Source organism: Triturus cristatus, chromosome 11 (assembly GCF_964204655.1).
Source record: "Triturus cristatus chromosome 11, aTriCri1.1, whole genome shotgun sequence".
Taxonomy (NCBI): domain Eukaryota; kingdom Metazoa; phylum Chordata; class Amphibia; order Caudata; family Salamandridae; genus Triturus; species Triturus cristatus.
In genome coordinates this window covers 473,989,764-474,003,112 of record NC_140594.1, presented here as the reverse complement: position 1 = coordinate 474,003,112, position 13,349 = coordinate 473,989,764, and the positions used below count along the sequence as shown (strand labels likewise).

General features: G+C 50.3%; 1 protein-coding gene across 2 annotated transcripts in view; it reads left to right on the top strand.

Annotated features, from left to right (window-relative positions):
- PPP2R2A (protein phosphatase 2 regulatory subunit Balpha) overlaps positions 1-13,349 on the top strand; it is a 415,049-nt gene that overhangs the window by 304,757 nt on the left and 96,943 nt on the right. The gene's annotated exons all lie outside the window — the stretch shown is intronic.

Below are 13,349 nucleotides of genomic sequence, written 5' to 3'. Positions count from 1 at the left end.
CAACAAGGAAAAAAGGGGTAACCCTGACCTTCATGGCTAATGTGCCAATAAACACTATATGTGCAGCAGCAACATGGGCATCTCCACACACATTTACCAAGCATTATTCTGTGGACAAACAGATGACAAAGGATGCTCAGGTGAGGCAAAAGGTACTTTAACACCTGTTCACAAGGTCTTCCTAATCTTACCCCAACCATCCCAAGGAAGGTGACACTGCTCCATAATGTAATGCACAGTATATGAACCCAGAAAAAGATTTGTGCTGCAAAATGAATTGGTTACTTACCAGTAGTAGTTTTTCAGCTTGAAGAGTTTTGCAGCGTGAATCTTTCTGGATTCACTATGCTGTGCATTATTCCGCGATCTCGTGGTTGGGTCCGGATTCGTAGTCTTTTCTTTGTTTTTTTTTTTTTTTTTTTGTAGCCCAGGTGGGCGTCGACGTCCACCATTTGGTGCACCTCCCGTGACGTCGTCGTGCTTCCTGCGGAAGTCCCACCTTTGGGGCGCCATCTTCAGATTCTTTTTTCCGCCGTTGGGTCTGGATCGTCATCGGGAAGCTCCAGAAATTCACTCGGAGGAAGAAGGAAGAAAAGCGAGTTTCATCGATAGAATCAAGAGAAGACATCAGGAATAGAACAGATTTCATCAGGAGCGCGAAGAAAGAGGACCAGCGAACCTTTTTTCTTCGACAGCCTTGGAGAATGCACGCTCAGAGACCCTGAGCGAAATGGACAAGACGCCATTCAAGTTCTGCCCAAACTGCCACCACAAGTTCGCGCAGAAAGACCAGCATCCGGTTTGCAACCTCTGCCTACCGGTGGATCACCGGAGTATCGACTGCAACGCCTGCTCAGCCTTCGCGCCGAAGACACTCAGAGTGAGAGAGAGGCAGAGAAGAGCCAACGCCAACATGGATGGCAAAGGGAAACCCCCGACACTCTACGAGCTGGGCCTCGACACGGACGACGAGGACAACGTCGCCGAGACAGCCGAAAACTTCACGGTCGTAGAGACCGACAAGAAAAAAGAAGACTAGGTAAGAGAATCGTCGAGCGCAAATCAAAAGACACCTCGAAAACACGAGGGTGACTCGAGAAAAACTGAGTCAAGGTCCACGAAGGGAGCCCCGGCGCCGAAAACTTCGACGTCCAAAGGGGGAACTTCGGACAAAAGGCCAAGCGGATCCTTACAAAAGGACTCCCTGGGGCAGAAAGACGCCGAAAGGCAAGGGTCGTCGAAATCGTCCCATGAAACTGGCCGATCGACGCAGAAAGAACGTTCGACGTCGACGCAAGTTTCATCGAAGAGACCCGCGGTCGACGCCGAAAGCATCTCCGAAATGGAGAAAAAGAAGAGGCGGCTCGAGGCCGAAATGGAGAACATCCTTCAAAGGAAGAAGGAGTTCGACGCCAGGATGAAGGAATTCAAGATTCCAACGGTTTCATCGGCGGACGTCGTCGAGGTCGAAGGCGAGTTCGACGCCGAAGGGCTGACAAGGGATCTCGAGGAAGAAGAGGAGCCCTATTATGAGGAGGAAGCCGAGGAAGAAGACCAACAGTCGTTCTATGAATCGGCGGCATCTACCAGCAACGACGTCGAATGGCACGATCTCGACACCGAAAACCCGGAGGAGGCCGTGGACACGTACCCCTCGAGGCCTTCGCCACCCGACGACATCGGGGTATACAATATGGTGGTGAAGAGCGCAGCAATGGCCTTCGGCGTCAAACTCGACGAGGAGAGGCCGAAAGCCGATTTTCTCGTCGAAACACTGCTCCCCATCCAGACTAGGAGTCAGTTCCTCCCCATGCTACAAAGCGTGATGAACCAGGGGAGAGAAGCCTTCAAGGAGCCTGCCACCTGCCGGTCGATCACGCCCAGGACAGAGAAGAAATATAAGCACTCCTCCCTGGACCCACCTTACATCAAGGGTAGCGTCACCGCAGACTCCATCATAGCCTCCACGGCCAGGAGAAGGGCCAACGTTCCAGCAACTTCGGGGCCACCTCCGGATAAGGAGAGCAGGAGGATCGACCTCACAGGCAGAAAGGTCGAGAGGAACGCCGCAATGCACTGGCGCATGGCGAATTCGAATGCACTCCTCAATAGACACCAATACCAACACTGGGATGAGATGGGGGAGCTAGTAAAGCACCTCCCCGAAGAATACCGCCAGAGAGCCTCTCACCTGGTGGATGAAGGCAAGAACATCGCCAACTCCTGTATAAAGACGGCGTTGGATGGGGCAGAGACTTCAGCAAGACTCATGGCCATAGGGGTCACAGAGAGGAGGCATGCATGGCTAAGAATCTCGGGATTCAAACCGGAAGTGCAGAACAACATCCTTGGCACCCCCTTCAACGGAGAGACACTGTTCGGAGCAACGGTGGACGAAAAGCTCACCCAGCTCAAGAAGGAAAACGAGACAGCGAGGTCCATGGGGGCCCTACAGCTGAGGGGAATGAGACGAGGAAATCCCTCGAGGAGACCCTACGGTAGGGGTGGAAGCCAACAGGGGACGTCGCACCAGGCGTTCCAGCAAGGTCAGCAGGGCGAAGGTCACGGACAAAGTCAGCAGAAGCAAAACTGGCAATATCAACCTCGGGGCCAGTCCTTTCGTGGGAGAGGGAACGGACGTGGCCAAAGGAGGAGAGGGGGCGATCAGCCCTCCTCGAAGTGACTCAGCACGCAAGAAGACGCCTACACTCGTAAGGTCCCCAAGGGTGAGGCGCAAAAAAGTGTCATCAGGGGGAAGAGAAAATTCAAGAGCCTACGAGCATACGTCACCAGTAGGCGGAAGGCTGAGGTTCTACCTTCAGGAGTGGCGGCGTATAACCACAGACAAGTGGATACGGAACATCGTGCAGTACGGATACTGCGTAGACTTGGAGAAAAGACCTCCAAACAGGAAGCCGAAGGGAAGGCAGAGATCGGCCCAAGAACTGGCAATACTCAGAGAAGAAACGCGGAAACTCCTACAAAAGGGAGCCATAGAGACGGTGCCGTTCAGGGAACGCAACAAAGGGGTCTACTCAAACTACTTCGTGGTGCCGAAGGTAGACGGAGACCTCAGACCCATACTGGACCTCCGTTACCTAAACAAGTTCATCAGAACGCAAAGGTTCAAAATGACTTCACTGCAGGAGGTACTGCCACAGATAAGAGAAGGGGACTTCATGGTCACCGTGGACCTCAAGGATGCCTACCTTCACATCCCAATAAACAGAAGGCACAAGGGCCTTCTAAGATTCAACATCGAACAGGAACACTACCAGTTCACAACCCTGGCCTTCGGATTAAAATCTGCGCCAAGGGTCTTTACGAAATGCCTGTCGGCGGTAGCGGCACACCTACGAAAGCAGGGAATACACGTATACCCCTACTTGGACGACTGGCTGGTCAAGGCAAGCTCACGCGAGAAGTGCGAGAGGCACGCAAAACGCGTAACAGACACCCTCACAAATCTGGGATTTTCCATCCACTGGGGAAAATCATCGCTGGAACCGGAACAGGTAAAGATTTTCCTGGGGGCAAAGATCAACTCCCTCAACAGTACAGTAGTGCCCAGCGACAGGAGGACAGATGCTCTACTGAAGGAGACGCAGCTCTACCAGAAGGGGCGAGCTCTGACAGTGAGGGCGGTGAGCAAGATGATGGGGATGATGGCGTCCTGTACCCAGCTGGTGCCGAATGTACGCCTGCACATGAGACCATTCCAGGAATGGCTGCAACAGCAATGGTCACAAGCAAACGGAAGTTGGGAGGATCTAGTGGTTGTTACGCACGCAGTGCAGGAGGAGATAACTTGGTGGAACAGAGACAACATAACGGGGAGAAGCCTGACACCACCAAGCCCAACAATGACCATTACCACGGACGCATCGCAGAAGGGATGGGGAGCGCACATGGACAACCTCAGAGTGAGGGGTCTATGGGCCCCAGAAGACGCGGTCCGCCACATCAACTACCTCGAGTTGAAAACGATACTGTTAGCCCTGAAGGCATTCCAGAGACACCTGTTCGGCCAGAGGGTGTTGGTACAGACAGACAACACCACGGCGATGTTCTACATCAACAAACAAGGGAGGACACAGTCGTTTCCCCTCTCATCCCTAGCTCAGGAAATTTGGAGATGGGCCATACCTCTCAAAATAGATCTACTGGCAATTCACCTACCAGGGAAGGACAATGTGGAGGCAGACTGGCTAAGCAGACAGACCTCAGCATCACACGAGTGGGAGCTCAATGGCCAGGAAACGGAGAAAATCTTCCAGAGATGGGGGACTCCCACAATAGACCTATTTGCAACACGCCACAATGCAAAATGCCGAAGCTTCGCGTCCAGGCAACCAGATCAGCAATCCAAGGGAAATGCCCTATGGATAAGCTGGTGGAGGACATTTGCCTACGCCTTTCCACCGATACCCCTGTTGCACAGAGTGCTCGACAAGTGCAGAACCAGCAACATGACTCTGATCCTGGTGGCTCCACAGTGGGCGAGGCAGACATGGTTCTCACAGATTCAAGAAATGGCGCAAGGCAAACCGTACAAGTTCGAGAGGAGAAAGGACCTGCTCTCAATGCAAAACGGGGAGGTCCTGCACCCAGAGCCAGAGACACTCAACCTAGCAGCATGGCTCCTGAAGACCTAGAGTTCGCACACCTAAGGTTACCTCAGAGCACTATGCGAGTGCTACGGGAGGCAAGGAAACCTACTACAAGAAAGTGCTACAGCGCAAAGTGGAAGAGATTCACGGTGTGGTGCAGGAAAAAGGGCCTGCAAAACAGAATGACAAGAGACTCAACTGTGCTGAGGTACCTCACACACCTTCTAAAGAGTAACCTCTGCTCGAGCTCCCTAAGGGTACACCTAGCAGCGATCGTTGCCTACACCAGAGGTGAGAAGGGTGGAAGCTTCTTCACCTCGCAGGTGGTGAAGAGATTCATGGAGGGAGCCAAAAGAATGGCACCCCCGAAAAGGTTGCCGCCGCCGGCATGGAATTTAAACGTGGTTCTGACGGAGCTCATGAAGGCGCCGTTTGAACCCATTCACAAGGCCACTCTACAATTGTTGACGATGGAAACTGCCTTTCTAGTGGCCATAACCTCACTACGCAGGGTGAGTGAGCTTCAAGCACTAACGCTGCAGGAGCCCTACATTCAAATTCACAAACACAGGGTAGTCCTGAGGACGGACCCACACTTCATGCCCAAGGTAGTGTCGGCGTTCCACATGAATCAGAGTATCCAGATACCGAGTTTCTTCCAAAACCCGACTACAAACGCAGAAAAGGCCCTGCACACCCTCGATGCCAGAAGAGCGGTGATGCACTACATTGAAAGAACCAAGGAACTCAGGAAGTCGAAGCAGCTGTTTGTGTCCTTTGCTACTAGCTTCATGGGTAGACCAGTCACCAAGGGCACCATCGCTAGGTGGATTGCCCTCACTATTCAATTCTGTCACAAACAGGCTGGACAGGAGCTAACGGAGGGGCCCCAAGCTCACTCCACAAGGAAGAAGGGGGCCACAGTTGCCTTCCTGGCAAACACGCCCATCCAAGACATTTGTCTCGCAGCAACTTGGGCATCTGTGCACACGTTCACAAAGCACTACTGCGTGGACATTCAAATGAATAAGGAAGCACAGGTCGGACAGAAGGTGCTACAACACATTTTCAACGACCAGCGATCATCTTCCACCCAGCCACCACAAAAGTAGGAAACCGCTACAAAATCTATGCACAGCATAGTGAATCCAGAAAGATTCACGCTGCAAAACGAAAAGTTTCTTACCTGTCGGTGTAGTTTTGCAGCTTGAAGATCTTTCTGGATTCACTAGCGAACCCACCCACCTCCGCCAGGAAGATGAGGCTGGAGGAAGAGGGGGTGAAATGGATAGGATCAAAGAAGTGGAAACGTACAGAAATATGGACAAAAGGATTAATCAATCGCCTAGGGTTAAAAAAAAAAAAAAAAAGGGAAAAAAGAACCCGAAGATGGCGCCCCAAAGGTGGGACTTCCGCAGGAAGCACGACGACGTCACGGGAGGTGCACCAAATGGTGGACGTCGACGCCCACCTGGGCTACAAAAAAACAAACAAAGAAAAGACTACGAATCCGGACCCAACCACGAGATCGCGGAATAATGCACAGCATAGTGAATCCAGAAAGATCTTCAAGCTGCAAAACTACACCGACAGGTAAGAAACTTTTCGTTTTCTGGATTCACATACAACCCACCCACCTACTCACAGATGAGGAAAGCAAACCAGTGGGAAAAAAAATCATATAAAAGAAAGGAAAGAAATTAAAGAAAAGTGAAGTCATCCTTATTTACTAAGGAAAGAAAATAAAAAAACAATCCGAAGATGCCTACCTGACACAGGAACTTCCAGGGCGTCTGACTTCACAGATGGGCTGGACCTAGCCTTAAATATATGGTGGACGATAAAACCCCACAAAAAAGGAAACTGAAAATTCCTGTCCCGACCACTAGATGGCCGAATAATGCACAGCATGTGAATCCAGAAAACTCTTCATGCTTCAAAACTACTTCAGTAGCCTTTTCGTTTCCCTTTACAAAGGGTCCTAGCAACTCGCACCAGTGATCAGTCTTCCTTTTGGCTTTGTGCTCCTGTTGTGGAAAGTCCAAAAAATGAACTGACATCGGTGCACTGAGGTGGCGCCTCTATAGGTACCGCGCACTTTACTACTGGTGCTGAGAACGCTGATGCGAAACAGACCACCGCCTACCCGTATGCAGGTGTACTGCTCAAATTTCCGGATCCAGTCTGACGCCTGGGGGTAAGCCTAAGGTAAGGAATCTTTGTCTAGATAGTCTCTGCAATATAAGGCTTTACCGAAGGTAAGTAACATGTTGTTCAAAATGCTCACGCTGGCCCAGATCATGTCTGCTCTGGATCCTGGTGGCTGGATGTTGCCGGGACCTGCAAGACGAGTGTTTTCATATATCTGTCCGTGGTCCCACAGACGTTCTCTGCAGTCCAAGCTAAGTGAGTAGCATTTTCAGTTTGCTGTGCTCTTTTTGCCTCTTCTGCACCACTCTGGTGTTCAAGAAAGTGATGATGGTCGAGGATATTCATATTCTTGTACTATGGCAATTAGCTGTTAAGATGCCCTTGCCATATCAGTAGTGGACTACCTTTGCACGATGGCTACCTCCTTGACATGGTTAGTTTACTAAAAATGAGCCGAAGTCTCATCTGACTCCATCTCAGAAAAAGTCAAATCATTCTTGCCATCCTAGACACAATGGAATTCAGGGATTTCTTCCCATTCCCGGCATTCCTAGTACATTCAGGCTGTGATCCTGATGTTTCAGGCTCTAGCCTGGAAAGGCCAGCACTGAGGCTACTTGGCCTCTTAAGGTCCTGCATCCTTCTTGTCAACCATGTTAGGTGCCATATGGGGGCTCTAGACTGGAATTTAAAGTCCCAGTGGATTCATTGTCAATGCAATCTGATCAGTGCCATCCAGGTCTCTAAGGAGACAGGTCGATATCTGCAGTAGTGGCGGCTCAAATTCAATTGGTCCAGCATAAGCTCCCTCTCCCTTCTACACCCAGAGCTGATTGCTGCGACAGACACATTCCTGCTGGGTTATGGAGGTCTTTTGGAGAAGGTGGAGATCAAGGGACACAGGTCTCTGATGGAGTGCTGATCTGTTGTGTTGCTTGCTCTGTAGGCCCTTCTGCTGTCCTTCAAGGGGAGGTTGGTGCAGAATCTCATGGACAATATTACCCCCATGTGGTGATTTTGTCCATGAAGCATGGCAGGGTGAGGTCCTGGGTCCTGTGTCAGGAGGCTCTGCACCTCTGGAGTTGACTGCAACGTCTGTGCATTCCCTGATAGGTAACCATGTGGCAGGTTCCCTGCATATCAGAGGAGATTAACTGAGCATGTGGTGTCTGACAAATCACAAGTGGTGTCTACATATGGAGGTGGTGCAGGATTCTTCCAGCAGTGAAGAGAACTCTGGCCCAATCTTTTCACCACTGTCAAACATGCAGCGTTGAAAGATTTTTTTTTTGTTATTGGTTTTTCTGCAAGAGCACTGGTTAAAGATGCATTCCGGCTGGAATGGAACTCCTGTACGCTTTCCAGCTCCTGACTCTGGTTCTGGAAAAAAACAGGCCTAGGTGATCATTGTGGCTTCGGATTGATCAGGAGTGTGTGGTCCCCGCATCTTCAAGGCATAATCATCGGTCTTCTAATCAATCTACCACATCGCTATGACCTCCTGTTTAAGCAGTAGGGTAGAGTGGCCCACCTTAATCTGGTTAATCCATACCTACATGCGTGGACATTTAGCGGCGGCAGCAGTCTACACTTGATATGCCACTTGAAGTGTTTGTCATCCTTGCTGCCAGGTGTCCTAACAAATCCATGTAATGTCAGACACTGAGACTCATGTGCGGCCTGGTGTGGTGGTCAGAGCATTCCCCCTTCACAAATAAAGCTGTTGGCCATCCTTTTGATTTTTTATCTTTGGCACAGCAAAGTCGTGGTGTGGGCAGTATTTTTTTTAGCAAAGTCCTATTTAATTTTATTTCTTTAATGAAATTAAAATTGCTCCACAGTGATAATCTGTGTATTTTAAAATTATACCAAAGGGATAGGCGTATACTGGCTTATCTTTTGTTGAGCTTTGGTGTCCTTTGTATAGTGGTGAAGGGTAAGTAATTGCTGAATTTACTGTGGGTTCTTGTTAAACCAAGGTCCTAACTTCTAAAGAGTAGGAACACATTTTAGATGCTGTAACCACAGCCCTAGGTATATGCCCAGCAAACATGAATTACTTTTCAAGCTCTACACTCAAATCTACCTACTTTCCAGTCTCTCGCTCTCTCTCGCGCTCGCTCGCGCTCTCTCTCGCGCACTGCCCCCCCCCCCCCAATGATTTTCTACTGTTGACAGCTAACATCCTTTCCCATTCATCACCCACTAAGAGTAGAGGAATCTTAGACATGAATATGTCGACCTTTTCTGAACCTCGTTGAATACTACTGATATCCAAGGTTCTAACAGTTCATCTACCAAAATGGAGTGACAAGGGAAACAACCATCTTTCGCTAAAGGTATTAGCATCATAGTGTGGTAATGTCATGATTTTGATCTTTCACTATCTGTCATGTCACCCCCACTTTTCACATTCTACACTCCAAATTCCTTAGATAATCCTAGAAACTGTTTGCCAGGCTGTGATATTTGCCATTATTTGACACAACTACCTTCACTATTACACCATTTTCAGGACATGTACTTGTTAGGGATGTTGCAGTCACTTCTAAACACTATTGTCACTCAAAACATTGCACAAACCGTTGATCACATATTCAAACTGATAATTTCAAGATTCTGTTCAAAGCAGTCCCTTGGATATTAGTTTGGTATATTGCTAGAAATGGAGTGGGTTGGGTTTCTGGTTGGCTAGGGTATGCACCTAAGCCAGGCAGAACCCACCACTATGGTCAGGATAAGGGAGTTACACACTCAAGAGAACCCCTGCTCTCACCCACATGGCAGAGCAGTCCGGCTTATCCTATAGGCAATGTGTAAAGCATTTGCGCAACACACACACACACTCGTGACACATTAGGCACACCACAAAAAGACTACACACCAGGTTATGTAAAAAATATCCTTAAACACCTTAGACCACAATCGCAAATCACGTTGCCAACCAGTCAATTGTCATAACATTACAAAGTTTTATTGTATTGTAATTGCATTTATATAGTACTTACTACCCCTGACAAGGCATCTAAGTGCTTTTTTGGCAAGTAGCACTCTACTCCTGAACCCATAAACGATTAGTGGTGAATTAGTATAGTGACATATGAAAGTAATTTGAGTGGTGGATATTAGTCAGTTATATGGATTGAGAAAGATAGAGGAGAGATAGAATAGGGAAAAGGTTTGCATTTATATAGTTCTTGTTGCCCCTGATGGGGTGTTGAAGCACTTTTTTGGCGAGTAGCACGCTGCTCTGGAACCCATAAAGGATTAGTGGTGAATTTAGTATAGTGAAATTTGAGAAGTGGACATGTTAGTTTGTTATTTTGATTGAAAAGGATAGTGGAGGGATAGAAGAGTGAAGGATTACATTTTTGGGGGGAGCTCATAGTAGTAGGAGGCTTGGGATGAGTAAAAAGGGATGTAGGGGAAGAGTCGGAGGGAAGAGTTTAGAAAGGCTTGTTTTGGGGGATCAGTATAGTAAAAGAGGTGTTGGATGGTGCAAGGAGGGGTAGAGTAGGGGAGAGTCTAGAAAGGGCTATTTTGGGAATCATAGTAATAGTATGGCGTTTGTGATGAATGAGAGAGCGGAGGTAGAGGATATATTGATAGAGGTATAGGGTGAAAAATAGGGTAGTGCATTTGAGAGAGTAGTAGAAAGATGTTTGAGATGAGTCCCCGTTGAGGTAAAGGATATATTGAGAGAGGTATAGGGTGAGAAATAGGGTAGTGCATTGGATATGCCGAATTAGAAGAAAGTAATAGATATATAGATCCATAAGTACATGGAAAGTATATAGATGCACAAAGGAAGGAAGTATATGTAGATTAAAGAGATTGATAGAGGTATAGGGTGAGAAATAGGGTAGTGCATTGAATATACTTTTTTCTTGTTCTTTTTGGGGAGAAAAGTAATAAATATATAGATCCAAGTACATGGAAGGTATATAAATGCATAAAGGAAGAAAGTATTTGTAGATTAAAGATGCATTCAATAACCTCTGGTTTTCAAGTGTTGTACCTAAAAAGTTGTTTTATTTTATTTATTTAAAAAATAAAAACAATTATTCTACATGTTTATACTAAGCAATACACCTATATAGGTACATATCTATAGTACAAATAAATGCTTATATACAGAGGGATATGCTGTATATTTCTGTTTGCGTATGGTGCTTATGTGCCGAAGAGCCAATTGTTGAGTAGTTTTCTGACGATAAGGTGGTTGTCGGTGGATCTTCTGCAACCCCTGGACAGGCTTCACCTCTTCTGCAACCCCTGGACAGGCTTCACCTCTTCTGCAACCCCTGGACAGGCTTCACCTCTTCTGCAACCCCTGGACAGGCTTCACCTCTTCTGCAACCCCTGGACAGGCTTCACCTCTTCTGCAACCCCTGGACAGGCTTCACCTCTTCTGCAACCCCTGGACAGGCTTCACCTCTTCTGCAACCCCTGGACAGGCTTCACCTCTTCTGCAACCCCTGGACAGGCTACACCTCTTCTGCAACCCCTGGACAGGCTTCACCTCTTCTGCAACCCCTGGACAGGCTTCACCTCTTCTGCAACCCCTGGACAGGCTTCACCTCTTCTGCAACCCCTGGACAGGCTTCACCTCTTCTGCAACCCCTGGACAGGCTTCACCTCTTCTGCAACCCCTGGACAGGCTTCACCTCTTCTGCAACCCCTGGACAGGCTTCACCTCTTCTGCAACCCCTGGACAGGCTTCACCTCTTCTGCAACCCCTGGACAGGCTTCACCTCTTCTGCAACCCCTGGACAGGCTTCACCTCTTCTGCAACCCCTGGACAGGCTTCACCTCTTCTGCAACCCCTGGACAGGCTTCACCTCTTCTGCAACCCCTGGACAGGCTTCACCTCTTCTGCAACCCCTGGACAGGCTTCACCTCTTCTGCAACCCCTGGACAGGCTTCGCCTCTTCTGCAACCCCTGGACAGGCTTCGCCTCTTCTGCAACCCCTGGACAGGCTTCGCCTCTTCTGCAACCCCTGGACAGGCTTCGCCTCTTCTGCAACCCCTGGACAGGCTTCGCCTCTTCTGCAACCCCTGGACAGGCTTCGCCTCTTCTGCAACCCCTGGACAGGCTTCGCCTCTTCTGCAACCCCTGGACAGGCTTCGCCTCTTCTGCAACCCCTGGACAGGCTTCGCCTCTTCTGCAACCCCTGGACAGGCTTCGCCTCTTCTGCAACCCCTGGACAGGCTTCGCCTCTTCTGCAACCCCTGGACAGGCTTCGCCTCTTCTGCAACCCCTGGACAGGCTTCGCCTCTTCTGCAACCCCTGGACAGGCTTCGCCTCTTCTGCAACCCCTGGACAGGCTTCGCCTCTTCTGCAACCCCTGGACAGGCTTCGCCTCTTCTGCAACCCCTGGACAGGCTTCGCCTCTTCTGCAACCCCTGGACAGGCTTCGCCTCTTCTGCAACCCCTGGACAGGCTTCGCCTCTTCTGCAACCCCTGGACAGGCTTCGCCTCTTCTGCAACCCCTGGACAGGCTTCGCCTCTTCTGCAACCCCTGGACAGGCTTCGCCTCTTCTGCAACCCCTGGACAGGCTTCCTCTTCTGCAACCCCTGGACAGGCTTCGCCTCTTCTGCAACCCCTGGACAGGCTTCGCCTCTTCTGCAACCCCTGGACAGGCTTCGCCTCTTCTGCAACCCCTGGACAGGCTTCGCCTCTTCTGCAACCCCTGGACAGGCTTCGCCTCTTCTGCAACCCCTGGACAGGCTTCGCCTCTTCTGCAACCCCTGGACAGGCTTCGCCTCTTCTGCAACCCCTGGACAGGCTTCGCCTCTTCTGCAACCCCTGGACAGGCTTCGCCTCTTCTGCAACCCCTGGACAGGCTTCGCCTCTTCTGCAACCCCTGGACAGGCTTCGCCTCTTCTGCAACCCCTGGACAGGCTTCGCCTCTTCTGCAACCCCTGGACAGGCTTCGCCTCTTCTGCAACCCCTGGACAGGCTTCGCCTCTTCTGCAACCCCTGGACAGGCTTCGCCTCTTCTGCAACCCCTGGACAGGCTTCGCCTCTTCTGCAACCCCTGGACAGGCTTCGCCTCTTCTGCAACCCCTGGACAGGCTTCGCCTCTTCTGCAACCCCTGGACAGGCTTCGCCTCTTCTGCAACCCCTGGACAGGCTTCGCCTCTTCTGCAACCCCTGGACAGGCTTCGCCTCTTCTGCAACCCCTGGACAGGCTTCGCCTCTTCTGCAACCCCTGGACAGGCTTCGCCTCTTCTGCAACCCCTGGACAGGCTTCGCCTCTTCTGCAACCCCTGGACAGGCTTCGCCTCTTCTGCAACCCCTGGACAGGCTTCGCCTCTTCTGCAACCCCTGGACAGGCTTCGCCTCTTCTGCAACCCCTGGACAGGCTTCGCCTCTTCTGCAACCCCTGGACAGGCTTCGCCTCTTCTGCAACCCCTGGACAGGCTTCGCCTCTTCTGCAACCCCTGGACAGGCTTCGCCTCTTCTGCAACCCCTGGACAGGCTTCGCCTCTTCTGCAACCCCTGGACAGGCTTCGCCTCTTCTGCAACCCCTGGACAGGCTTCGCCTCTTCTGCAACCCCTGGACAGGCTTCGCCTCTTCTGC